Consider the following 25716-nt stretch of genomic DNA (forward strand, 5'->3'; position numbering starts at 1 on the left):
GAGGAGGCTGTTGTCCTGACACCAGAGTGCCAGATCAGCCACCTCCACCCGGTAGGCCTTCTCATCGTTGTCTGAGATCAGGCCCACCACCACAGTGTCATCAGCAAACTTGATTATCGAGTTGGAGCTGAACCTAGCCACACAGTCATGTGTGTACAGGGAGTACAGTAGGGGGCTGAGGACGCAACCCTGGGGCGATCCTGTGCTCGGGGTGAGGGACTTCGATGTATTTCCCCCCATCTTGACTACCTGGGGCCTGGTGAAGAGAAACTCCAGGACCCAGGCACACAGATCAAAAACCTATGTCTGCCTTAAATATATCCTTTGACTTTGCCTCCACAGCCTTCTGTGGCAAGGAATTCCACAGATTCACCAACCTCTGACTAAAGAAATTCCTCATCTCCTTCCTAAAATTATGTCCTTTAATTCTGAGGCTATGACCTCTAGTCCTGGACTCTCCCACTAGTGGAAACATCCTCTCCACATCCACTCTATCCAAACCTGTCCGTTCCCTCCACAGATGCAGCCTGACCTGCCGAGTTCCTCCAATACTTTGTGTTTTTCTCATGACTCCATCATCTGCAGTTCCTTATATCAACATCTTGCTGAACCTCCTCTATGCTCTCCCCAAAGCCTCCAGAACCATCCTATAGTGGGGACAACCAGAACTACACATGCTACTCCAAATGTGGCTTACCAAAGTTTAAACAGCTGCAACATGACTTCCCAACTTTTATAATCCACACCCTTCTTCCCTCTTAAACTTCTCCCCCTCTCATTTTTCCCTTGATGTCACCCACTCCCCTTCTATTTACTCCACCCTTGCCTTCCAGCCTCTCTTCTTCCTCCTCGGCTTACTACCTTCCCAATTTCCCCTCCAGTCTCCTTAAACCATTCTTCTATTCCTCTCCATCCACATGCCTCCCCATTCCTTTCTCTCCCCCTCTTCTTTACCTCCATTTGTCCCTATTTCTTCTTTCCAAAATGTTACCTCATCTTCCCCCTTTGCACCCCTTCCTTGCTCCACATCCTTTCCTTGTCCCTCCCCCTTCTTCTTTCATCTTCCCTCCTTGCTTCTCCTAACTCGGTTCTTTCTCCTTAGCTCCCTTCACCTGACGCCCTCCCTTTCCATTCTGTGTTTCTCCACCCTCCCTCTCTAAGGGGGGGGGGGGTCTCCAACCCCCCTTAACCCAATTCCCATTCCACTCTGCCTTATCCCACTTTACCCCACCCATTCATCCCATCTCCTCCCTCCATCATCCCTCTCCATTCTTCCACCTTCCCTCATTACCCTCTTACCCCTCCCCTCTGGTCCTCTCAATTCATTCCTCTACTCCAACGCCCTCCCCTCTTTTTCTGACTACGTCCCCTCTCCCCTGAATCCTCCACCGTCAATCCTCTCTCCTGTATCCTCCATCCCTCAATCTTCTCTCCTCAGTCTCTCTCCCCCTCAATCCTCTCTATCAGTCTTCCACCCCTGAATCCTCTCCCCTTCAATCATCCTTTCCTTAATCCTCTCTCTCAATCCTCCATCCTCAACCTTCTCTCCTCCATCCCTCACCCCCCTCAATGCCCTCTGCAATCCTCCTCCTCGTACCCTCTCTCCCCTCCCTCATCCACCTCTCAATCCCCTCTTCTGTCAATCCCGCTCCCCTCAACCCCTACTCCCCTCATCCTCTGCCCTCAACCCCCTCTATCCTCCACCACCTCTCCACTCAATCTTCCACCCCTCAATCCTCTCTCCCCTCTCTTCCACCCTTTAATCTTCTCTCCCCTCTTATCATTCAACCCAATGATCATAGAAGGCTCTTGCTCTAGTATCTTTGTTTCAACCCTCTCCCGTAAATACCCCCCATACCCTCATCCTCCACCCCCTCTCCTCTCATCCTCCACCCCCTCTCCCCTCATCTTCCACCCCCTCTCCCCTCCATCCTCCACCCCCTCTCCCCTCATCCTCCACCCCCTCTCCCCTCATCCTCCACCCTTCATCCTCCACCCCCTCACCCTCCATCCTCCACCCCCTCTCCCTCCATCCTCCACCCCCGTCTCCCCTCATCCTCCACCTCACCCTCCATCCTCCACCCCCTCTCCCTTCACCCTCCACCCCCTCTCCCCTCATCCTCCACCCCTCACCCTCCACCCCCTCATCCTCCACCCCCTCACCCTCCACCCCTTCTCCCCTCATCCTCCACCCCCTCCATCCTCCACCCCTCATCCTCCACCCCCTCATCCTCCACCCCTCATCCTCCACCCCCTCTCCCTCCACCCCTCACCCTGCACCCCCCTCTCCCTCCACCCCTCTCCCTCCACCTCCTCTCCCTCCACCCCTCACCCTCCTCACCCTCAATCCTCCACCTCCTCTCCCTCCACCCCTCACCCTCTCCTCTCCTCCCCTCAACCCCCCCTCCCTCCAACGCGCCCCCTGGCGTCGCAGGCGGTGTATTTCCGCTGCGCGCCGCCGCCGATCGGGAGCGCGGATCGGGGACGAGCATCGGCGGCGCGGCTCGGACACAGCGGCAGAGAGAGGGAGAGAGACCGCGGACAGCACAGCACAGCACAGGGAGAACCGTCGCTGGATCGCGATCGCTGGGCCGAGGCGGAGGCCGGTCGGTGAGTCCATGGGGCGGCTGGGCCCGAAGCCGGGGCCTCGCCTGGGTCTCACTGCGAGCGGGGGCGAGGGGTCGGGGGAGCGGCGGCTGGGCTGACGCGGTCCCCAGTAACATCATCATATAAATCCGATTTAAATGTAATAATTCCCCGCCTTTTGCCGTGAAAAATGCCTCTGCTTGGTGCGTCAGAGGGGATTAGGATTAGTGGCCGGCGAGGGAGGGGGAGATGGAGATGTGGGGGGCGGGGGGGGGGGGGAGATGGATGGAGAGGGGATGTGGGGGTGTACGTGGGGAGGGAGGGTGGTTTAGGAGAGATGGAGGTGTCTGTGGGGAGTGTGGGGGAGAGATGGAGGTGTCTGGTGGTGGGAGGGGGGGGGGGAGATGGAGGTGTCTGGTGGGAGGAAAGGGAGAGATAGAGGTGTCGGGGGGGAAGGGGGAGAGATAAAGGTGTCTGTGAAGGGGGGGAGCGGGATATGGAGGTGTACATGGGGAGGTGGTTTTGGGGAGAGGGAGAGATGGAGGTGTCTGGGAGGGGGAGAGATGAGAGGGAGGGGGAGACTTAAGTGTTTGGGGAGGGAGGGGGATATGGAGGTGTACGTGGAGAGGGGAAATTGAAGTGTACGTGGGGAGGGAGGGGGGATGTGGGTTTGGGGAGAAATGGAGGAGTCGAGAGGGAGACGTGTGTTTGGGGGGATGGAGGTGGCTGGGCAGGGAGGGAGGGGGAGATGGAGGAGACTGGGGGGGGGGAGAGATGGAGGTGTCTGGAGGGAGTGTGGGTGAGAGATGGAGGTGTCTGGTGGTGGGAGAGAGATGGAGGTGTCTGGGGGTGGGGGGGAGATGGAGGTGTCTGTGGGGGGGGAGGGGGAGAGATGGAGGTGTCTGTGGGGGGGGGGGGGGGGAGAGATAGAGGTGTCTGTGGGGGGCGGGGAGGGGGAGAGATGGAGGTATCTGGGGATGGGAGAGAGATGGAGGTGTCTGTGGGGGGGGGAGGGGGAGATATGGAGGTGTCTGTGGGGGGAGGAAAGGGAGAGAAAGGTGTCTGGGGGGGGGAGGGGGAGAGATGGAGGTATCTGGGGATGGGAGGAGAGGGAGAGATGGATGTGTCTGTGGTGGGAGGAAAGGGAGAGATAGAGGTGTCGGGGTGGGGGAGAGATAAAGGTGTCTGTGAAGGGGGGGGAGCGGGATATGGAGGTGTACATGGGGAGGTGGTTTTGGGGAGAGGGAGAGATGGAGGTGTCTGGGAGGGGGAGAGATGAGAGGGAGGGGGAGACTTAAGTGTTTGGGGAGGGAGGGGGATATGGAGGTGTACGTGGAGAGGGGAAATTGAAGTGTACGTGGGGAGGGAGGGGGGATGTGGGTTTGGGGAGAAATGGAGGAGTCGAGAGGGAGACGTGTGTTTGGGGGGATGGAGGTGGCTGGGCAGGGAGGGAGGGGGAGATGGAGGAGACTGGGGGTGGGGAGAGATGGAGGTGTCTGGAGGGAGTGTGGGTGAGAGATGGAGGTGTCTGGTGGTGGGAGAGAGATGGAGGTGTCTGGGGGTGGGGGGGAGATGGAGGTGTCTGTGGGGGGGAGGGGGAGAGATGGAGGTGTCTGTGGGGGGGGGGAGGGGGAGAGATAGAGGTGTCTGTGGGGGGCGGGGAGGGGGAGAGATGGAGGTATCTGGGGATGGGAGAGAGATGGAGGTGTCTGTGGGGGGGGGAGGGGGAGATATGGAGGTGTCGGGATGGGGGAGAGATGGAGGTGTCTGTGGGGGGAGGAAAGGGAGAGAAAGGTGTCTGTGGGGGGGGGGAGGGGGAGAGATGGAGGTATCTGGGGATGGGAGGAGAGGGAGAGATGGATGTGTCTGTGGTGGGAGGAAAGGGAGAGATAGAGGTGTCGGGGTGGGGGAGAGATAAAGGTGTCTGTGAAGGGGGGGGGAGCGGGATATGGAGGTGTACATGGGGAGGTGGTTTTGGGGAGAGGGAGAGATGGAGGTGTCTGGGAGGGGGAGAGATGAGAGGGAGGGGGAGACTTAAGTGTTTGGGGAGGGAGGGGGATATGGAGGTGTACGTGGAGAGGGGAAATTGAAGTGTACGTGGGGAGGGAGGGGGGATGTGGTTTTGGGGAGAGATGGAGGTGGGGAGAGATGGAGGAGTCTGGAGAGGGAGACGTGTGTTTGGGGAGGGAGGGAGGGGGAAATGGTGGAGACTGGGGGGGGGAGGCAGAGATGGAGGTGTCTGTGGGGTAGGGGGAGAGATGGAGGTGTACGTGGAGAGGGGATGTGGAGGTTATGTGGGGAGGGAGGGTGGTTTAGGAGAGATGGAGGTGTCTGGAAGGAGTGTGGAGGAGAGATGGAGGTGTCTGGTGGTGGGAGAGAGATGGAGGTGTCTGTGGTGGGAGGAAAGGGAGAGATAGAGGTGTCTGTGTGGGGGGGGGGAAGGGGGAGAGATTGAGGTGTCTGGGGGTGGGGGAGAGATAAAGGTGTCTGTGAAGGGGGGAGCGGGATATGGAGGTGTACGTGGGGACGTGGTTTTGGGGAGAGGGAGAGATGGAGTTGTCTGGGAGGGGGAGAGATGAGAGGGAGGGGGAGACTTAAGTGTTTGAGGAGGGAGGGGGATATGGAGGTGTACGTGGAGAGGGGAAATGGAAGTGTACGTGGGGAGAGAGGGGGAGGTGGAGATGGTGAAGACTGGGGGTGGAGAGGGAAGGGGGTAATGGAGGTGGCTGGGGAGGGAGGGGGGGGAGATGGTGAAGACTGGGGGTGGGGAGAGATGGGAGGTGTCTGTGGGGTAGGGGGGAGATGGAAGAATCTGAGGGGTGGGGGTGGTGCCATGTTACAGGAGCAGAATTAGGCCATTCGGCCCATCAGGGCTACTCTGTCATTCAATCATGGCTGATCTATCTCGCCATCCTAACCCCATTCTCCTCTCTCCCATGGGGAGGGGTGATGGAGGTATCTATGTGGCCTAGGGGGGAGCTGGGGGTTTGTGGGATGGGAGGTGTGGAGATGTCTTTGTGTGGTGTGGGTGGGGGGGATAATGCAGGCGTCGCTCCGGGGTAGGGGTATCAGTGAGGGAGGGGGAGATTGTGGTATCCATCTGGGCCATCAGTGGGACGGTGAAGTTGGTGGAGGAAGTATCTCTGTGGGTCACGACCACAAGCGTTAGTGGAGGAGGTATCGGGTTAGCGGTGAGGCGATCAACAAGACGATGGTTGAGATTCCTTGACTGGATGAACAAGCCTGCCATGTGAGTTGACAAGGCTCCTCCTCCAACATACACCTTGTAGCAGGCACTTGCTTCTGAAGGAACTTGGCTGGCTGGACTTTTGCTGATACAGTGCTGCTCAGAGCAGTTGGCATTTCATTGAATTCCTCATCACAGAAGAGCACCAAGTATTTAAACCAGCACTTGAATGAATGGCCAAGGCTACGGGCCAAGTGCTGGAAAATGGGATTAGTCTGGATGAGTACAAGATGGTTGGCACAGAGGTGGTGAGCCAAGGATCTGTTTTGTGTATTGTGACTCGGTAGAATATTAACATTGGGCCTTGGAGCTTGAAAGGTGATGTGGCTTTGCTGTAATTTCTCTGGTGAATGTCGGAGCCTGGTGTTTGGAAATATCATTTATTTGAGATTTGGAGTATTGTTCACACCAGCGTTTCTCAACCGGAGTTCCCCGGAACGCTAGGGTTCTGCGAGAGGTTGCTGGGGGTTCCGAGAGAAATAGTGATAGTTAGGCTAATCATATGTAAAAATGTTTAAGAAAGATCTGCAGATGCTGGAAAAATCGAAGATAGACAAAAAGCTGGAGAAACTCAGCAGGTGAGGCAGCATCTATGGAGCGAAGGAATGGGTGACGTTTCGGGTCGAGACCCTTCTTCAGACTGGTGTGGGGGTGGGGGGGGGGCGGGAAGAAGATGGAAGAGGCGGAGACAGCGGGCTGTGGGAGAGCTGGGAGGGGGAGGAGGGAGAAAGCAAGGCCTATCTGAAATTGCAGGTCAATAATCATACCGCTGGGTATGAACATATTTGTAGATTGGCTATTTCATACTAGCCAATTATAGTGTTTGTTAGTAGTAACTCTGCCTATGTGATTCATATTATCAAGAGTCTGCTTACGCTAGTTAGAATGAATAGCAGCTCGGAGATGCGATGACTGCAGATCCTTGCTGTATGTAGATTTAATAAATATGTGTTGTATCTTGATGTGTGTTTGAGGTGATCTTTACATGGTGTCAGAAGTGGGATCAACAGAAATGTGGTATTTGATAGGCAACTTGCCCTGCTCATCGTTAAACAGTTATTTACATTGAGAGAGTAGCTGTTGTGTGGGCCCGTCAGTGAGACAGACTTTATGGACAGCACGGCCAAAGTAAACCAGGCCTAGTTCGTGACATGCATTGATACCGAGCAAAGTCTCTGAATCTCCCTTAACAATATAAAAGGGTACGGTATGGGTCTGTTTGTCGATGGTGCACTTTAAATCAGCTTGTCCAAGTGGGTGTAGTACTTCTCCTCCGTAAGCCCGAAGCGTTGCGGAACAATACGTTCAGCATTACGGATTTATAAAGAATTTCTTAATGAGATGACGTTGCATTTGGCGCCAGTATCTACCTTGGCGATCAAAGGCCTGTTATTCACAAACATGGTTACCTCAGGGTCAAGTTGCTCGTTAGAGAGTGTCAGAGAGTGAATCTTGCCCACTCCGCTCATGTTTATCGGGTTTTAATTCTCGTGTCGCCGTCCAAGTCCTCTGATCTTTGATTCTGACATTGCTGAACGCTGGCGTCTTTTCGAGCGTGACTACACTCATTATGCTCGCATTGTTCATCGAAATGACCCCCCCCCCCCCCCCCCCCCCGAGGTGTGTGCCTCTGTACTGCTTAATTTGGCGGGTCCTGAAGCAATGAATCGTGCCGACAACTTCACTTTTGCTCCTGCTGTTTTGGAAGATGACGGTCAGGTTAGAGTGCCTGCTGAAACAATCGACGACCCTGCGATTTTGTGTTATTCTGCAAATGTATTATTAACATTCCATCTATATTGCTTAGCCACCGATGCTTCTTTTGTTTCTACAAGGAAGGATGTAGGTTGGTTAGTAAAGTAAAGTAAATTTTATTTATATAGCACGTTTAAATCAACTCGCGTTGAAATCAAAGTGCTTTACATAAAAGAAATAATAAAGTTTCCGTACATCTATAGAAAAATTAAAATTAAGAAAAATGACACAACACATTATAGAATTCAACATGAACGTCCCCCCACAACAGAATCAAAATTTTCCACTGTGGGGAAAGGCATCAAAACGTTAAGTCCTCTTCCTCTGTGATCACCGAGGTCGGGGCCTATTTGCGACCTCCGCAGCCAGACCAATGTTTTCAGGCCCTCTTTGCCAGAAAGCTAGAACTCCGGCGTCGGGTGAACACTCCTCGGCAGCTTGGAAATGTCTGGAGTGGCCGCCTCCTCCCCAGAGGCTGCGGCACCCGTAGTCCTCAGACCGCATTGGCCGGAGCTCCGACTCTGGCGATCTCGGATCCAAATTCAGCGCCGCCTGTGGCTGAACGCCTGCAGCCACAGCTCCTCGGATGTTGGAGTTGGCGGTCACAGCATTCCCGAGCTTACTGCACGGCGACCCGGTAAGGCATCGCCCGCTCCGTGACGGTGACCCAGCGCTGCACCGCCGTCGCCGAAGCTGTAGTCCCGGCCGGTCCCGACAGGAAACGCCGCTCCAGTCTCGATGGTAGGCCGCGAGGAAGGGGCGAAGAAGCAGCTCGGAGGGAAGCCGCCTCTCCGACCAGGTAGGGACTAGGAAATAAAGTTTCCCCCTTCCTCTCCCCCCACCCACCACATAAAAGACCTCCAGCTAACATTAGTTTTTGAACAGGACTAAAAATCAAAATCAAAAATGGTGAAAGGGCGGACTGCAGGCAGAGCAGCCATACACAATGGCGCCCCACTCCTGAAGTCCGCCAGCTGGAAACACATTGTTTAAGAATAGGAATTTGATTTAGTTAGCTGCCTTTGGATATAAATAGAATCAAAACTTAATTACAAAGCAAGCATCAATACTGTTTCATACATTTCATACTAGCCAATTATAGTGTTTGTAGTAACTCCGCCTATTTTGTGCTTCATATTATCAAGAGCCTGCTTACGCTAGTTAGAATGAATAGCACCTTGGAGATGTGATGATTGCAGATCCTTGCTGTATGTAGATTTAATAAACATGTGTTGTATCTTGATGTGTGTTCGAGTCTACATTACAATATTAATCATATGTAAATGCATTTTGGAGTCATTTTTGTGTTTAATTTCATATTCGTAATTTTATTATACATGTACGGCATATTTAGCGACGTCATATTTAGCGACGTCTATACGGCGCCAGTGTGAAACTGCCTTTAGTGGTCAGTGGACAGGAGCTGTACGTGACGAATTAGTGTATCATCAAATGACTCACTCGAGTACAGACGCATGCACGGTCTCCATCAGTCCTGTCTGTGCTTCCTGGTGTGCAGGTACAGTCCCTCATTCGCCACGTTATTTAGTAATTTTTACCCATCGTTTAGGGATGTTATATGAATTTTTAAATTTAGGTATGTTTATGTTTATTTTCGTTAGTTTATCAAAAGTTTATTTATGCTTGTTTTTATTAGTTTATGAAAAGTGTATGTGTGTTCTCTCTCTGTGTCTCTCTCTCTGTGTCTCTCCCTCTCTGTGTGTGTGTCTCTCTCTCTCTCTGTGTCTCTCTCTGTGTCTCTCTCTCTGTCTCTCTCTCTCTGTGTCTCTCTCTCTGTGTCTCTCTCTCTGTGTCTCTCTCTCTGTGTCTCTCTCTCTGTGTGTCTCTCTCTCTGTGTCTCTCTCTCTCTGTCTCTCTCTCTGTGTCTCTCTCTCTCTGTGTCTCTGTGTGTCTCTCTCTCTGTGTGTCTCTCTCTCTGTGTATCTCTGTCTGTCTCTCCATCCTCCCTCTCTAAGGGGGGGGGGGGCTCCACCCGCCCCCCCCAACCCTATTCCCATTCCTCTCGGCCCTCCCCTCGCACTTTCTATTTACCTCTTCATCCTCTCACCCCTCAATCCACTCCCCTTCATCTGTATCCAAATTCAACCCCCCGCCTCCCCCTTTCCCACTCCACCCCACCCATTCATCCCATCTCCTCCCTCCATCATTCCTCTCCCTTCTTCTACCCTCCCTCATTACCCTCTTACCCCTCCCCTCTGGTCCTCTCAATTCATTCCTCTACTCTAACCCCCTCCTCCCTCTCTTTTTGACTACGTCCCCACTCCCCACCATCTCTCCTCTGAATCCTCCGCCGTCAATCCTGTATCCTCCATCCCTCAATCTTCTCTCCTCAGTCCTCTCACCCCTCAGACTCACTCCCCCTCAACCCTCTCCCTCAGTCTTCCACCCCTAATCTTCCGCCCCTGAGTCCTGTCTCCCCTCAATCCTCCACCCTTCAATCATCCGCTCCTTAATCCTCTCTCTCAATCCTCCACCCCTTGCCCTGCTCTCAGTCCACTCTCCACTCAACGCTCTCTCCCCTCAATCCTCCATCCTCAACCTTCTCCCCTCCATCCCTCACCCCCTCTCTCCCCTCAATGCCCTCTTCAATCCTTCTCCCCTCACTCCTCCACCTCTCAATCCCCTCTTCTGTCAATCCCGCTCCCCTCAGCCCCTTCTCCCCTCATCCTCCGCCCTCAACCCCCTTCTCCACTCAATCTTCCACCCTTTAATCCTCTCTCCCCTCTTATCATTCAACCCAATTATCATAGAAGGCTCTTGCTCTAGTATCTTTGATTCAACCCTCTCCCGTAAATACCCCTCTTCCCCTCATCCTCCACCCCCTCTTCTCCATCTTCCACCCCTAAATCCTCTCTCCCCTCTATCCTCCACCCTTTATTCTTCTCTCCCCTCATCATTCAACCCTCTCCCGTCAATGCCCCATCTACCCGCAGCCCTCCACCCCTCATCCTCTCAGCCCTCACCCCTCCACTCTGTCTCTGCCTTTTTTGCATTGTCAATAAACTTCAGAAAAACATGAAGTTTTTTTGTTGTTGCCTTAAACCAATATTATCTTTGCTTATGAACTTTAACTTTATGAACGAGATAGAAAGAGATTAATGAAGAAATATAATTTTTAATGTAGGGGTTCCCTGAGACATGAAAATTATTTCAAGGGTTCCGCAAGGGTAAAAAGGTTGAGAAACGTTGGTTTACACTATTGCTTGCTATGTGGCTTGTTTTACACACCAGCAGGCACAATCAAATTCTGTGCTGGTTAGTAGTGATCAAAGGCCGTGCATTTCTTGCACAAGTGTACAATGTCTGGCCGCATTGAGAACATTGTTTTCTAAGCCGGGCAACCGTTTGAAAGAGGATTTTGATATTTAAAGTTCCCATGTGTGGGAGGTGTCCTTGATTTACCAGCATACTAATTTCTAAATTGAAGTGGGATGTAACACTTCTTAAATAAGCCAGTAATCTTAATTATCTGTGCATGTGGCAATCCTTGTTTTTAATCAGGTGCTTTGCCATGGATTAATTAATTTCTATAGGTGAGTTGTGATGTCTAGATTATGAGGGAGATCTAGAACCTTTATCTTAGCAAACAATATCTTGTGTTTTTTCTTTGGATCATTTGCTGTCCCCCTTATTCACAGTATCTCTTGTGAGCTTGGCTAAAGATGCACCTGTGCCAATAGGTAGCACACATTTGAAGTTGCCAGTATTTGTGTGACTTCAAGTAATGGATGAGCGGAAATTTCACATAACTAAAGTTTGACCAAATTTCCATCACCACCTTAATCCCTTTCCTGTAGACTGTGTAACTCTCCCTGACCGGTGTTTGGAACAGAGCTACAATGTCCAATGTTAGCATCATGTTGATCCTGATATGAATTTCAGACCACATATCCACCCATGTGATTACAGGTCCTCCCCAGGTTACATACAGCAAGTGTTTGGGAGACCAGCGGCTTGGATTTGCAGATACCCTCGTCATGTGGGAACTCAACTTCCAGCAGTATCATTGCATCGAGCATCGGCATTGATAGGGTAGACGGCCTGAACCTTTTTCCCAGGATGGAAAAATCAAATACCAAACGGCATAGCTTTAAGGTGAGAGTGGCAAAGTTTATAGGGTAACTTATTTTTGCACAGAGGCTGGTGGGTGCCTGGAACACACTGCAATGGTGATGGTTGTGGCAGGTACGATAGTGGCATTTAAGAGAATTTTGGATAGGCACATGAATATGCATGGGATGGAGAGATATTGATTATGTGCGGGTAGATAAGAGATGGCCTTGGCATCATGTTCAGCGCAGACATTGTGGGTCGAAGGGCCTGTTCTTGTATTGTACTCCTTGTTCTTGCAGAGAAATGTGGATGGTTGAGTTAAACTCCCTAGTTTAACTGCATCTTGCCCTGGATTAGTTTAGTTTAGAGATACCGTGCAGAAACAGACCCTTCGGCCCACTGAGTACCAGCCAACCAGTAATTCCTGTACACTAGCACTATCCTACACACTAGGGACAATAAACCCTCGCAGAAGGGAGAACGTACAAACTCCGTATAGACAGCATCGGTAGTTGGGATCAAACATGGGCTTCTAGCTGTGTAAGGCAGAAACTCTACCATTGCGCCACCGTGCTAATCTATGTTAGCCTATGTTTTAATTTAAATATATTGGCAAGCAATCGCAATTCTGACTGATGAACTGTTCGGTTTATGAATATTTCTCTGGAATGAAAAACTGTCATAACCTGGAGAAGAGTTGAACTAAGACTTGTTGCCATCTCCATGATATAGGTCTACCCTGCCCTGTATCATCTGCTGAGACTCTTATCTCTGCCTTTTTGTTATTTCTGGATTTCAATATTGTCCTGGCTGATCTTTCCTATACCATCTGAAGCTCGTACTCCTATCTTCACTTGCACTAAGCCCAGTTCATCTGTCGTAATTTTTGCAGATGTAATGATATTGGTTTATTGGTATTGCTTTATTATTGTAGAAACAAGGAAAGGCAGCTGCAGGTTTACACATGGACACAAAGTGCTGGAGTAACTCAGCGGTTCAGGCAGCATCTCTGCGGAACATGGATAAGTGACATTTTAGATTGGGACACTTCTTCAGATAGAATCCATGTTCTCCAGAGATGCTGCTTGACCTGGTGAGTTACTCCAACACTTTATGTCCCTTGGTTTATTGTTGTCATGTGTACCGAGATAGAGTGGCAAGCTTTAGCTTGTGTGCTAACCAATCGTATGTGTAAGAATGAACTGCAGATGCTGGTTTAAACCGAAGATAGACACAAACAGCTGGAGTAACTCAGCGGGACAGGCAGCATCTCTGTAGAGAAGGAATGGGTGACGTTTTGGGGCGAGACCCTTCTTCAAACAGGTCTCGAAGTGAAACGTCATCCATTCCTTCTCTCCATAGATGCTCCCTGTCCCGCTGAGTTACTCCAGATTTTTGTGTCTGTCTTCAAATAATACTATGCATTCATATATCAACCCATAGGCAAGTATAACAGGTAGAATGAAGTGAAAATTGTTCATTGCCTCCTAGTTTGGGGCATCCTCCTATTAAAATGTTGTTCTTATTTTTTAATTTCCTCTGTTTCCTTCACTTTTCAGTTGTACATCTCAAGTCAAGTTTATTGTCATAGTGCCTTAAGGTGCACCTGTGTTCATGGTCTTTGAGGAGGAGATGTTTCATTATACCTGCACCTTATTGTATGCGTGCGTTTGACAATAAACTCGACATGACATTGTTGCTGACACGCACTGATTGAGATCTGCCGATGAGGAAGTCAAGGACCCTTTGCAGCATTTCCATTTTGCTGCTCTGCTTTTAACTGCCTTTTGAAAGCAGGGTCATGCCATCGTTCTCTCCACTTCTCATTCACGGTTCTCCTTTCGGTTATCTTATGTTTTTTTGGTGTTAAACTTTGTTCCTGTGACATTTTGTGGAAATTAAAAGTTATCGTGGCCATAAACCATTCTCAGCCCTGCAGTTCTTTAATTTAAGAACCTTACCAATCCCTCGCCTCATTCACGTGGTCAATAAATCTAAGTCTCTATTTGTTTCATCAAAGCCTTCCATTTAAAAAAAAAAGTCACATCTAGAATTGTTTACTCTGGAGCTTATGTCAGAAGCTGAGGGGAGACCTGATAGAGAGATATATAATTATGAGAGGCATTGATAAGGTAGACGGTCAGAACCTTTTCCCCCCAGGGTGAAAATTTCAAAGACTAGAGGGCGTAGCTTTAAGGTGAGAGGGACAATGTTTATAGGAGAGGTGGTGGGTGAAAGTGATGAGTGCCTGGAACACAGTGGAGGGAATGGTGGTGGTGGAAGCAGGCAGGATAGTGCTATTTAAGTGACTTTTAGGTAGTTGCATAGATATGCAGAGATATGGTTCGTGTGCAGGCAGATGAGGTTAGATTCACGTGGCATTGTGTTCAGCACAGACATTGTGGGTCAAAGAGCCTGTTTCTGTGTTATGTTCTATGTTTCATATTTATTCTATTGTTGATCCATCTTGTGAATAATCCTGTACAATAATTCAATAATAATATTGAACAGTTGCTGTGGATTTAATATATTTTTAATGGATAGTTCAAAACATCACTCAGCTCTTCTCCGTTATTTCCTAAAGATGAAAACATTCCCTGTAGGTCTTTCTGTTTGTAACATATTTTGTCCTTTGATAATTTGGGAGGGACCTTTAGCGCCATACGTCTGACTCGTGATAACCCATTCTAATCGGCGTGAAACTGCAGGCCTGCACAGTAAAGTGATGCAATGCACCAGAATGCAGAGATTGTCCTTGGTTAGGGTGAGAGTTTTTATGTCCTGGATCATCATTCTACTCTCCTTCTGTTAATTAATTAGACACCATTTCTAACTGAATTTACTGTTCGGTTCGTGGAAGGAATTAATCTATCTCAAACGTGGATCAATGCTCTCTTCTGTTGCTGACTTCAGCTTGAATGTGGATAAGGGAAAAAACATAATGCTCTCGTTGCCAGGCATTTAATTCACTCGTGTTGTAGTTGCTGGGCATTCTCCCTTGAGCTGTGGAAGCAAAGTAACCAGGGGTCGGTCCTTTTCACTGCTTTATTTCATGTGGTAAGAGCCTCATGTTTTACACCCACCTCCCACGTTTTTGCCCGTCTGCATTGAATAATTTGGTCATTACAATCAATTAGCATTACTAACTTCCTTATCATCCACATATCTCTTTTGAGATCAACAATTTTGCTGTTGTGGTACTGTGCAGAAGATGCACATATAACAGTAACTACAGTAATCTGCTTGGGTGACTGAATAACTGGGATTGGTTTAATGACACATTCTTAGCATCTTGCCCATTTGCCATATCATGGTGTTGCATAATATTGATATATCGTTTCTGAGCGATCTGGGCAGTAGACTTATTTCCTCTGGTACACAAAAATGCTGGAGAAACTCAGCGGGTGCAGCACCCGCTGAGTTTCTCCAGCATTTTTGTGTACCTTCGATTTTCCAGCATCTGCAGTTCCTTCTTGACGACTTATTTCTCTCTGTCTGGTTTCAACAGAGCAGGATCGTGAATAAGCAGTGGGAAGAATGAATTTATTTTGTATGATTTTTACAAGCTTTTCTTTGGTCATAACCAGAACATTAAGAAACCCTATTCTTTAAGTAATGAAATCTTTGCCTTCTGGAACCAGCAGGAAGATTTTTGGTGTGCTGATTCATCAAGAAGATGGCAGCACTTTCTATGTGCCTCTGAAATGTTAATCTGGAGTCTATGAATGGTGGTTAAGGAACCTTAGTCAGTGACCTGTTAACTGGAGCTGAGGATGTTGTTGCTGTTGATTGGTGATGAAGTGCTGAACTCTGTCCTGTGGTAAATAATCTATTTTATTTTAAAAGGGAAAAAGCCTTGTGGCGATTGTAGAATGGCCTTCAGATTATACATGGCCTTCTCCTTACATCTCAATCTCCTTTTTTGCTTTTTATTTTATTTACCCTTGCTTGTTAACTCCCCTAAAAAATACTTCCCTTCAGACTTCTGATTTGGCTATTAATTTGTATATTTTGCTGCCGTCAGTGATAGGGCAGTGATTAGTTACGGTGTCTGTGAAGGATGCAGCACTTTTGGAAAAGTCCAGGACCTGCCAGGAGAAGTGGAGTAGGCAAGTACTGCTCGGCCAAACAAGAGGAACATTACTTGCTACTCCCATGATACAGGATATCGTAGAGCCCTGAGGTTGCTATAAATTATTCCTGACTCTCCAGTGCTAATAAAGTGAGCTCACTTACATTGCTTGCCCAGCCAGCAGTGGTTTTGTAGTACTTGTATCTATGATGTGGCTTATTCTTGTCTGAAGAAGAGTCCTGATGTCACAGGTCCATGTTCTTCAGAGACAATGTCTGACCTGCTGAGTTATTCAAACATTTTGTCTTTTTTTTTGTAAATCAGCATCTGCAGATTTGTTCATTTTTGTTTCGATTGATTAGGTTTAACACTGTCGAATATGGCTCCGTAGGTGGTGATTTGCAGTCTGAGTCAGATGTGTGGGGAATGTTGCACCATTGGAAGTCCCTTGAGATGTTAAGCAGAAGTGTGTGTGCCTGTCTGTAGATACAAGGAAATGCAGATGCTGGTTTAGAAAAAAAGTAACTCAGCGGGTCAGACAGCATCTCTGGTGTACATGGATAGGTGACATTTCAGGTCGGGGTTCTTTTTTATGGACTGAAGAAGGGTCCTGACCAAAATTGTCCCCTATCTATGTTCTCCAGTGTGTCTGTCTAGTTAGCTGGGAGGAAGGATTCCATGGGGCTTGTTTGAAGAAGAGTTCCAGGAGAATTATCTTTTTATAGTCAGCAGTCACTTGTGTTTATTCAATAAAGAAGAAGCAAATGAATTGATTATTAAGTTAAGTCTAGTTTATTGTCCCATGTACAAGGCAAATGAGGTGCAGGTATAATGAAAATCTAGAGGTAGTCTAGATGTTTTGTTGCTGGGGTAGGATTGGATTTGTGCATGTTAGTTCAATGCTTTAAAGCAACTGTTACCTTTCCAATCACCACATCACAGACATTTCCTTCCGTATATCCGCCATCTCCTCTCCAATATAAAACACATTTGTCCACTCGAAAATCAACACAAAACTGCAGATGCTGAGAATCAAAATACAGGAAATGTTGGAACTACTCAGCTGATCATATAGATGTACGGCACAGAAACAGTCCTTCGGCCCACCTTATCCATCCCTATCAGGTCGGCCTATTGGGCTTGTCTCATTTTCCTACATTTTCATTTCCCTCTAAACTCTTCCTATCCATATATCTGAACAAATGTATTTTTAAAAGTCATAATTGTATTTGCTTCGGCTAGAGAAACTGAGTTTGTCTCCTATATGAGACCTGTTCTGACAGAAGGTCATCGATCTAAAATGTTGACTGTTTCACTTCCCACTGAATCTATGTAAGAGATAGAGAGACTGGCATGGAATCCTGAGCAAAGCACAAAGTACTGGAGGAACTCAGTGGGTCAGGCCGTATCAGCGGAGAGAATGATGATAATAACAATCTGAAGAAGGATCCTAACCTGAAATGTCGTCTGTCCAATTCCCTCCACAGATGTCGAAACAAGGAACTGCAGATGCTAGTTTATTTTTTTAAAAGGACACTGTGTTGGAGTAATTCAGCGGTACAAAAAAAGCAGTGTGGAGTGGCAAAAGATCCCTCCACAGATGCTGCCTGGCCCACTGACTTCCTCCAACACTTTGTATTTTGTTATTTAAGCGTTAACCAGCTAATTCCACTTCCCTGAACTTCATAACTCTGCACATTCTTTCCATTGCAGGCCATTGTCCTAATTGTCAATTATCAATATAATTTGCATGTCGCTAGCAAAAATGAGCATTTCTTTCCTACCCCTACTTGCCTTGTGAAGATGATGGTGATTCAACAGCTTGACCTTTTGCAGTCCCACAATGGTGCTGGGCAGGACCCGGACCCAGTGATGATGAAGGACAGGTAACATATCTCCATGTCAGGATGATATGTGACTTGGAGGGGAGCCTGCAGATTGTGGTGTTCCCATATCCCTGCTGCCCTTGTCCTTCCATAGGATGGGAGACTGTTTGTGAGCAGCTTTCCTGGGCATTTTGTAGGTAGCATGTGCTGCAGGCATTGTGTGCAGGTGGTAGAGGGAATTGATGCTTAGGGTGTGAATCAAGCCATGGTGTTGAATTGCTTAAAAGTTAATGGAGCTGCATTTACTGGAGCTAGTGAAGACTATTTCACAGTGTTGCTGATTTAGTGTCATAAAGTTATACAGCTTGGAAACAGGTCCTTCAGCCCAAATTGCCCACACCAGCTACACTAGTCCCACCTGCCTGCATATCCCTCCAAATCTGTCTTAACCATGTACCTGTCTAACTGTTTCTTAAACGTTGGGATAGTCACAGCCTCAACTACCTCCTCTGGCAGCTTGTTCCATGCATCCACCACCCTTTGTGTGAAAAAGCTACCCCTCAGATTCCTATTAAATATTTCCCCTATACCTTGAACCTATGGCCTCTGGTCCTCAAGACTGGTGTCTTGTAGATGGTGGTTTGGCCTTGTAGTTCAAGGAAGTTGCTCCCTCGATGTTGGATCTGCTCTTGACGCTTTGCTATATCTGTCCGTTCCTGTTAAATTTGTGGTCAGCAACCCCCAGGATGCTGGGTTTGGAAGACTAGATGATGATAATCCTGTGGACGATCAAGGGCTGATGATTAGACGCTCCCTTGGTAGAAACCGTCATGCATGACACTCATGAGTTGTGATGACTAGCCCATATATCCTCATGTGTCCAAGTCTTGCTAAATGCAGGAACTGGGTTGCTTCCTTTTCTAAGGAGTCGCAAATAATATTTTGTATGACCAATGTTGAGCATCTCGATCTTCTCCCTTATTTAGCATCTTAAAATGCTAATCATAATCATAATAGCAATTTATTAACCAAGTATGTTTTGCAACATACGAGGAATTTGATTTGCAATACAGTCATACCAATAAAAAGCTACAAGACACCCAAATAAATGTTTAGCATGAACATCCACCACAGCGACTCTCCCACTGTGATGGAAGGCAAAAAAAACGTTCAAACTTCTTCCTTCTTTGTTCTCCTGAGGTCGGGGCACTCAAATCTTCCGTAATTGGGGCGATCTTCGTTCCTGCAGCCAGCGGTCGAGCCCTCCGCATCGGGGCGATCAAGCTTCCGCATGGGGGGGGGGGTCACTTCAGCTCCCTGCGCCGGGCGATCAGATCTAGTCGAACCTCCTGCGGCTTGGAGCTTCCCGACATCAGTCTCTACCTGAGACTGCGAGCTCCTCGATGTTGAAATCCGTGGGCCGCGGTTGGAGTGTCGGTCCCAGGCTAGGGATCGCAGACTCCGATGGTAAGTCCACGGCCCCACGGTAGGGCTCAAAGTCAGTCTCGAGCAAGGCCGCCAGCTCTATGATGTTAGGCTGCAGAGCGACCGGAGATATGATCCGGAAACATCTCCCGCAAGGAAAGAGATTGGGGAAAAAAAGACTCCCCACAACCCCCCACCCCCAAACCACCCCCCTTATAAAACAAAACCAGAGAACATTAATACATACTTTTTAAAACACAATAAAAATAACAAAAAAGACGAAAAGACAGACAGACTGTTAGCGAGGCAGCCATCACTGATGGCGCCACCTGTTGGCCGGTAAGGAATTTTATTTCATTAACAAACTTAAAATGGGAACTATCTGCTTGAAGATGGACACAAGATGCTGGACTAACTCAGCAGGACAAGCAGCATCTGTGGATAGAAGTAACGGGTGTCGTTTCAGGTTGAGACCCGAATCTGAGTCTGAAGAAGGGTCTCGACCCGAATCATCACCCATTCTCTCCAGAGATGCTGCCTCTCCCGCTGAGTCACTCCAGCATTTTGTGTCTATCCTCGGTGTAAACCAGCATCTGCAGTTCCTTCCTATTCCTTTTTGCTTGAAATCTTATTCCATGTTTGGTTTTCGACAAATGAATGCTGTGTCCTCAAATTAAACAGTTCTTTTGTTCACCTATCAATTAAATTTTATGATCTCCTGCATTTTTGTATCGCAACACACTCGTGATGTTCTTTTTTTCTGTTCCCTTGTCCTTTCTATTCCCTGATTGTTGGCTGATTGTTCTGTGCAGCTTTCAAGAAATCCTCTGCTTGTCACATGCTGTGAAGAAACCTAGATATATATGTTGGCTTAATCTTCAACAAAAACCTGTGTCCTTTCTCCATTTCTCAAGTGATTGGATGCAGTCTAAATTACATCCCAGAGCTAACAGACGTTGTAGTGGTGGGGAGGAGAGTTGCGCAAAACTAATTGGTGGTAATTATTGTGCTTATAGTGGGGAGAAGAATGAACAAATCTTCTATTTAAACATTTGTGAATTAAAATAACCATTACATTTAGAAAGCCTTTTTCACTTGCATTTTGTAAAAATATAAATTTTAATTTAATACCTATGCAGGGATTAAAATAGAAGATGTATTAAATAACATTCTGATGATTTAATCCTGTCAGCACTGTGGCCAGCACACTGAGATGTCCTTCATTTGGGCTAAGTAGGATAGCATAAATATTGCGTGAATGGGTGATCAGTGGTTGGCCTGCACTCGATGGGACAAAGGGCCTGTTTCCGTGCTGTATCTCCATTGTAAACTAAACTGAATCTGTGGAATCTTGTTCTTTTCAATATATAACTGATGACTCTTCCAACTTTCCTATTTAGTTGAACTTGGGAAAACTTGTGATTTTTCTCTTCTGTCCGACGTTACAGTGCCTTTGGTTTGTGAGTACACTTCATTGTATTCAGGTGTAAGATGGAACTGCAGATGCTGGTTTAAACCGAAGATAGACACAGAAAGGAGGGTCTCGACCCAAAATGCCACACCTTCTCTCCAGAGATACTGTGTGTCCTGCTGAATTACTCCAGCTTTTTGTGTCCATCTTCATTTTATTCATGTTGTGCAATGAATGACATTGGCAATGCCAGTGTTTGTATTATTGTGACATGAAGATTGGCTTCCATTCAAATGGATAATTCCTTCACCATGTTCAAACAGAATTGGATTAACATTCAAATCATTAGGTTATGGATAACAAATTGCTGGTAAAACAGAGCCACTTTGCTTTCTGAGGTACAGAATAGCATGTGTCCCTTTATAATTAGTTTTGTTATGCTGTGTTTCTGAAGCACCCACACATTGATGTAACTTCATGTGATCAGTTCTTTCTTCTTCTCTGTTGGGTGAATACTGTGGGTTTTCTGAAATGTTTCATTTGGCAGCTGTGTTCAGAATGCTGATTTGAGCCACAAACAACGTTTTCTACTGTTATCTGGCTGTAAAGTACTGAATAATTCACTTCAATTGTAATTTTCTATGTGAAGGGAAAATTGTGGATTTTCTTTCCTTTTCAATATTTTTATTCAAATGTTTCATTAATAAGCCAAGGCCCAGCTAATGTTAAGCATCGCCTGAATTCTGGCTTGTTTTTGATGGATAACATGCAGGATGACAGTAAGTATTTCATGCTACTATCATAGACCCAGGGATTTTTGAGACAGTATCAGCATTTAGTAATGTTAACATATCGAATCTGAGGATCTTGATGTGATGCTAATTATGAGCACTAAGATTCACAACTGTAGACTATTCAACTATCTTGTCAGATGTATGGCAAAGATCTTTATCGGCACAGTTTTATATCTACTATGTTTCAGATCAGGTTTACATGCTGGAGGGCCAGCAAGCGGTTGTACCTTCTAGTACACCTTTGAAGTTAATTAATCAAACCTGGATTTCTGTGTTTAAGTGGATTTTTTTGCTGTTGGGGAAGAAGGATCTCGATTCTGAAGAAGGGTCTCGACCTGAAGCGTTACCCATTCCTTCTATCCAGAGATGCTGCCTGTCCCGCTGAGTTACTCCAGCAGTTTGAGTCTATCTTTGGTATAAACCAGCATCTGCAGTTCCTTCTTACTCAAAATTCATTGGATAGCCTACTCTGACTCTGTATGTAGACTGAGAATATTTCTAGTGAAGGTGCATTGAGTTTGTAATAGATGGTGAATATGTAGCACTTCCGTGAGCACGCTTTAGAAAATGTTGAAGGATGGCGTGACTAATCTGTAATGACTACTTGGGGTTGAAAATCTTTATTCTCCTTTCAACTTGTATTTTGCAAGTGTTTAAGGAAGAAAATAATTTCTGGTTGGGTAAGACCAAAGGGGTTTCAGGCTTGTCATTCTGATAGTCACATAACACACTATGTCCATTGACTATTCATACTGTTCCTTCATCTTTTTTAGTCAGCCAGGAAATGTACATTGTTGGAGTCCTTTGAACTGTGGATCCAAATTCCAGACTTGGCCTGTTATCTTTCAAGAATGTTAAGCTAATCATTAATTTTGCTGAATGATTACCAGAAAATGCTGTCTTTGCAAAAGAAAGCCTATAGAAATGAGAAAAAACGAATTCAGATTTCTAGCAATGTTGCATTCCCTTCTAGAATGGAGTTTAATTGTCAGTCACCACTGTTGCTGGCTGAATCATGGGTGGTGATGAGTCAGTGTGCAGGAGAAAGGTAGAACAGCTGATTGAGTGTTGCTGCAGCAACAATCTTTTGCTCAAAGTCAACAAGACCAAGACCAAATGCAGTCACAGTGGCGCAGCGATAGAGTTGCTGCCTCACAGCCAATGCAGCGCCGGAGACTCGGGTTTGATCCCGGTTATGGGTGCTGCCTGTACGGAGTTTGTACGTTCTCCCCATGACCTGCGTGGGTTATCTCCGAGATCTTTGGTTTCCTCCCACACTCCAAAGACCTTCAGGTTTGTAGGTTAATTGGCTTGGTAAATGTAAAAATTGTCCCTTGAGGGTGTAGGATACTGTTAATGCGCGGGGATCGCTGGTCGGCGCGGACCTGGTGCTGTATCTCTAAACCAGTGGTTCCCAACGTGGGGCGTACGCCCCACAGGGGGGCAATTTGATTTTTAAGGGGGGCAATTGAGCGCGACTGAGGAGGTCTGGATCCAAATTTTCGATTTTTATTTTTTTGGATTTTCCATCAGGTAAACATATGCAGTTTATGTTTCAGATGTTATTTTGAGTAAATAAATTTTTTTGGGGTAAAAAAGGGGGAGGCATCAGGATTTTAGAGGTGATTAGGTTGGGCATGGCCAAAAAAAGGTTGGGAACCACTGCTCTAAACTAAACTAAACACTAATCATTGACTTCAGAAAGGGGAAGTTGAGAGACCACGTGCTGGCTTTCATTGGTGGGTTAGTGGTGGATAGAGTTAGCAGCTTCCGATTCCTGGGCGATAACATCTCGGATGACCTGTCCCGGCCCCAGCACATAGATGTAATCTTGAAAAACACCCAGGAACACAAGAGGCTGCAGAGAGTGGTGGACTCAGCCCGGTCCATCACGGGCACAACCCTCCCCACCATCAAAAGCAAGTACACGAGGTACTGCCTTAACAAGGTGACATCTATCATCAAGGATCCCCACCATCCATCCCATGCCTCTTCCAGCTCCTATCATTGGGCAGGAGGTGCAGAAGCCTGAAGTCGCACACTACCAGATTTCGGAACGGATACTTTACTACAACTGTCAGGTTGTTGAACCAGCCCACACAACCCTAAACCTACCTGGACAATGGAACACTATGGTCCACCTCTTCCATTTCCATGGCACTTGTTGTTTTCTTCAAATTATTCTTTTGCACTAGTGTCCTTTCTTTTTCTTTAAATAATATGTCATTTATGTATGTTTTATGTATTATCTGCTTGTGTCTGAATCTAATTCTGCTGCAAACAAGATTTTTCATCCACGTCCTTGGCATTTGACAATAAGCTCAACTTTCCTTAGTCTAATCAGCAAGTAGTAATTGAAACTTGGTCAACTTGAAGGTAGAGCGATGCTATCAGCACATGAAATAAATTTGATTGAATGTTTGTCAAGATGAGTTATTTAACGAGATGAGATGAATATGTCAAATTCACTTCATTGCATGGAATCATGGGATTTTTCTGCATTTTACCATCATATATTCTGTGGTCCTATCCATTGGAAATTTGAACCACTGTAATATGATAGACACAAAAGGCTGGAGTAACTTGGCAAGACCACAAGAAATTGCAGAGAATCGTAGATGTAGCTCAGTCCATCACACAGATTAGACTATCTGCCATTGACTCCATCTACACGTCATGCTGCCTCGGGAAAGCAGCCAACATGAACAAAGACTTGTCCCACCCGTCATTCCAACTCCCTGCTTCAGTTCAGCAGAAGGTATAGAAACTTAAAAGCACGCACCACCGGACTCTGGAACATCTTCTTCCCATCAATCAATCAATCAATCAATCAATCAATCAGATTTATTCATCACATACACAATAAAGTGCAGTGAAATGAACTTGCCAGCAGCGGTACAATCAAGAAGAACACACAATCTATATTACTAAAAGTCTGAACTTGACCACTTCCTGTTGTTCTGTATATTGATTATAGAAAAAACGCTGCCACTTACGGCTGTGATTTTTGGTCATCTTAGAGTCCCCCTCCGCTGTGCAGGACGAGGATTTTCCCATCGAAAAATAAAAGAGTTAATAGTGTTTAAAAAAAAATGTTGAGATTCTCTCTCCTGAAGGCCACGCCCCTTCCGGAGGGACTATAAAACCTGGAAGTGTTGAGTGCCTCAGTCAGTCTCTGCAAGATGGGGGGAGCGATAGGGTCACGTCTCTCAGTCTAAGCTGTGAATAACACTGAACACATGTCTACTAAACTGTGAATGCCCTTAATGTGGTTTGAAAATGTAGTTTGAAAATGGAAAGTGGTTGGTGTTGCCTCTGCTTTGAAAGTGCCTCATTGGAAAGTGGTGGGTGTTGCCTCCTATATAATTAAAAGTCTAATCTTGACCGCTTCCTGTTTGCCCTGTATATTGATTTTTAGAAAAAACGCTACCACGTACGGCTGTGATTTTTGGCCATCTTAATCAGTCCCCCTCCGCTCATCAGGTGCCGAGGACCCATCGATGAAAAATAAAAGAGTTATTTGTGTTTAAAAAATGTTGAGATTCTCTCTCCTGTCCATCACGCCATGAAGGCCACACCCTTTCCGGTGGGATGGGGGAAGGATTATAAAACCTGGAAATGTGGGCGTGGCTCAGTCTCTGCAAGATGGGGGGGGGAGATGTCACGACTCTGTCTTTAGTGGCCTTACACCCTGCTTGAAATGGCATGACACTGCACTTGAAATTGGTGGCCTTGCACCCTGCTTGAAGTGGCATGAAACTTCACTTGAATTTGGTGGCATTGCACCCTGCTTGAAGTGGTATGAAACTGCACTTGAAATTGGTGGCCTTGCACCCTGCTTGAAATGGAATTTCAAGGAATAGCCATGAGTCAACTGCCAGCCCATCAGCCGTGAGTGAGCTGCCAGCACAACAGGCTTGAGTGACTGAGCCGCCAGCCCAAGAATCCATTCGGACACAATGTCCATACTAGCCCTCTGGAAACCAGTCCCTTCAGCCCACAACTCCCATACTAGCGCTCCAGAAAGTCCCACCCCCCACACAGGCCACCAATATTGGAATTGGTGGAGAGGTGGAATATTGCTTTGGGGGACCAGCCCTCCCGTGTGAACCTGGGACCCAACGGGTCCCATTTAGTCTAGTACACAATAAAAATTTAAGACAAACATCCACCACAGCATTCTTCACCGTGGTGGAAGGCACAAAGTACAGTCAGTCCTCCTCCATTGTTCCCCCATGGTCGGGGCCATAAACCTCCGCAGTCGCCGCTGCGGGTGGCCAGATGTACAGGCCCTCTCGTCTGGAATGTAAGTCCCGAATCGGTGCTTCCGTACCGGAGACCGTGGCTTCGGGATGTTGTAGGCCGGCGGTCGGAGCTCTGAGTGGTGCTTCCACAAGGTGGGTAGTGTCTGATTCATCTCTACCCCATTGTGGACATTGGACTTTGTCTATAGAACTGATGCGCTACAATGCTGAGAATTATACTCTGCACTCTTTGGTCTACCTTTCCCCTTTGCTCTACCTATC

The 25716-nt window shown here is 47.2% G+C and overlaps 1 protein-coding gene across 2 annotated transcripts in view; it reads left to right on the top strand.

Moving 5' to 3' along the window:
* The window catches only part of grina (glutamate ionotropic receptor NMDA type subunit associated protein 1), a 79422-nt gene that overhangs the window by 5355 nt on the left and 48351 nt on the right, over positions 1-25716 (top strand). The window contains exon 1 of one of the 2 annotated variants that reach the window (XM_033041123.1): positions 2468-2610. The exons of the other annotated variant lie outside the window; for it this stretch is intronic. The gene's annotated coding sequence lies outside the window, so the exon portion shown is untranslated. Of the gene's footprint in view, positions 1-2467; positions 2611-25716 lie in introns of those variants that run through there. 2 annotated transcript variants of the gene reach the window in all.

This window comes from Amblyraja radiata, chromosome 2 (assembly GCF_010909765.2).
Source record: "Amblyraja radiata isolate CabotCenter1 chromosome 2, sAmbRad1.1.pri, whole genome shotgun sequence".
Lineage (NCBI taxonomy): Eukaryota > Metazoa > Chordata > Chondrichthyes > Rajiformes > Rajidae > Amblyraja > Amblyraja radiata.